We start from the raw sequence: 3247 nt of genomic DNA on the forward strand, positions 1-3247 counted from the left end.
ATGCGAGGCGAGGGATGCGGCGGGAAGGCCCCGACGGCTAAACGGAAGAGGCTGCAGGGCCGCCTCGGAATGGTCCAAGCATCGGATGCGATTGGGACGACTACCAGTGCCAACCCCTTATCCCGCGATGCGTCCGATACACAGATAGTTCCAAGGCGGCCGAGGAGCCTCACCGCATATCAATCGGGGTGCGAGGCGAGGGATGGGGCGGGAAGGCCCCAACGGCTAGACGGAAGAGGCTTCAGGGCCACCTCGGAATGGTCCAAGCATCGGACGCGCTTGGGGCGACTGCCAGTGCCAACCCCTTATCCCGCGATGCGTCCGATACACAGATGGTTCCAAGGCGGCCGAGGAGCCTCACCGCATAGCAATCGGGGGTGCGAGGCGAGGGATGGGGCGGGAAGGCCCCAACGGCTAGACGGAAGAGGCTTCAGGGCCGCCTAGGAATGGTCCAAGCATCGGACACGCTTGGGGCGACTACCAGTGACAGCCCCCTATCCCGCGATGCGTCCGATACGAAGATGGTTCCAAGGCGGCCGAGGAGCCTCACCGCATAGCAATCGGGGTGCGAGGTGGGGGATGCGGCGAGATGGCCCCAACGGCTAGACGGAAGAGGCCACAGGGCCGCGTCGGAATAGTCCAAGCATCGGACGCGCTTGGGGCGACTACCAGTGACAACCCCTTATCCCGCGATGCGTCCGATACGAAGATAGTTCCAAGGCGGCCGAGGAGCCTCACCGCATAGCAATCGGGGTGCGAGGTGGGGGATGCGGCGAGATGGCCCCAACGGCTAGACGGAAGAGGCTGCAGGGCCGCCTCGGAATAGTCCAAGCATCGGACGCGCTTGGGGCCACTACCAGTGACAACCCCTTATCCCGCGATGCGTCCGATACGAAGATAGTTCCAAGGCGGCCGAAGAGCCTCACCGCATAGCAATCGGGGTGCGAGGTGGGGGATGCGGCGAGATGGCCCCAACGGCTAGACGGAAGAGGCCACAGGGCCGCCTCGGAATAGTCCAAGCATCGGACGCGCTTGGGGCGACTACCAGTGACAACCCCTTATCCCGCGATGCGTCCGATACGAAGATAGTTCCCAGGCGGCCGAGGAGCCTCACCGCATAGCAATCGGGGTGCGAGGCGAGGGATGCGGCGAGATGGCCCCAAAGGCTAGACGGAAGAGGCTGCAGGGCTGCCTCGGAATAGTCCAAGCATCGGACGCGCTTGGGGCGACTACCACTGCCAACCCCTTATCCCGCGATGCGTCCGATACACAGATAGTTCCGAGGCGGCCGAGGAGGTGGGGGATGCAGCGAGATGGCCCCAACGGCTAGACGGAAGAGGCTGCAGGGCCGCCTCGGAATAGTCCAAGCATCGGACGCGCTTGGGGCGACTACCAGTGACAACCCCTTATCCCGCGATGCGTCCGATACACAGATAGTTCCGAGGCGGCCAAGGAGCCTCACCGCATAGCAATCGTGGTGCGAGGTGGGGGATGCGGCGAGATGGCCCCAACGGCTAGACGGAAGAGGCTGCAGGGCCGCCTCGGAATGGTCCAAGCATCGGATGCGCTTGGGGCGACTACCACTGCCAACCCCTTATCCCGCGATGCGTCCGATACACAGATAGTTCCAAGGCGGCCGAGGAGCCTCACAGCATAGCAATCAGGGTGCGAGGCGAGGGATGCGGCGAGAAAGCCCCAACGGCTAGAGGGAAGAGGCTTCAGGTCCGCCTCGGAATGGTCCAAGCATCGGACGCGCTTGGGGCGACTACCAGTGACAACCCCTTATCCCGCGACGCGTCCGATACACAGATAGTTCCAAGGCGGCCGAGGAGCCTCACCGCATAGCAATCGGGGTGCGAGGCGAGGGATGCGGCGAGAAGGACCCAACGGCTACACGGAAGAGGCTTCGGGGCCGCCTCGGAATGGTCCAAGCATCGGACGCGCTTGGGGCGACTACCAGTGACAACCCCTTATCCCGCGACGCGTCCGATACACAGATAGTTCCAAGGCGGCCGAGGAGCCTCACCGCATAGCAATCGGGGTGCGAGGCGAGGGATGCGGCGAGAAGGACCCAACGGCTAGACGGAAGAGGCTTCGGGGCCGCCTCGGAATGGTCCAAGCATCGGACGCGCTTGGGGCGACTACCAGTGACAACCCCTTATCCCGCGACGCGTCCGATACACAGATAGTTCCAAGGCGGCCGAGGAGCCTCACCGCATAGCAATCGGGGTGCGAGGCGAGGGATGCGGCGAGAAGGACCCAACGGCTAGACGGAAGAGGCTTCGGGTCCGCCTCGGAATGGTCCAAGCATCGGACGCGCTTGGGGCGACTACCAGTGACAACCCCTTATCCCGCGACGCGTCCGATACACAGATAGTTCCAAGGCGGCCGAGGAGCCTCACCGCATAGCAATCGGGGTGCGAGGCGAGGGATGCGGCGAGAAGGACCCAACGGCTAGACGGAAGAGGCTTCGGGTCCGCCTCGGAATGGTCCAAGCATCGGACGCGCTTGGGGCGACTACCAGTGACAACCCCTTATCCCGCGACGCGTCCGATACACAGATAGTTCCAAGGCGGCCGAGGAGCCTCACCGCATAGCAATCGGGGTGCGAGGCGAGGGATGCGGCGAGAAGGACCCAACGGCTAGACGGAAGAGGCTTCGGGTCCGCCTCGGAATGGTCCAAGCATCGGACGCGCTTGGGGCGACTACCAGTGACAACCCCTTATCCCGCGACGCGTCCGATACACAGATAGTTCCGAGGCGGCCGAGGAGCCTCACCGCATAGCAATCGGGGTGCGAGGCGAAGGATGCGGCGAGAAGGACCCAACGGCTAGACGGAAGAGGCTTCGGGTCCGCCTCGGAATGGTCCAAGCATCGGACGCGCTTGGGGCGACTACCAGTGACAACCCCTTATCCCGCGACGCGTCCGATACACAGATAGTTCCAAGGCGGCCGAGGAGCCTCACCGCATAGCAATCGGGGTGCGAGGCGAGGGATGCGGCGAGAAGGACCCAACGGCTAGACGGAAGAGGCTTCAGGGCCGCCTCGGAATGGTCCAAGCATCGAACGCGCTTGGGGCGACTACCAGTGACAACCCCTTATCCCGCGACGCGTCCGATACACAGATAGTTCCGAGGCGGCCGAGGAGCCTCACCGCATAGCAATCGGGGTGCGAGGCGAGGGATGCGGCGAGAAGGACCCAACGGCTAGACGGAAGAGGCTTCAGGGCCGCCTCGGAATGGTCCAA

The sequence above is a fragment of the Cryptomeria japonica genome, unplaced genomic scaffold (assembly GCF_030272615.1).
Source record: "Cryptomeria japonica unplaced genomic scaffold, Sugi_1.0 HiC_scaffold_472, whole genome shotgun sequence".
NCBI lineage: Eukaryota > Viridiplantae > Streptophyta > Pinopsida > Cupressales > Cupressaceae > Cryptomeria > Cryptomeria japonica.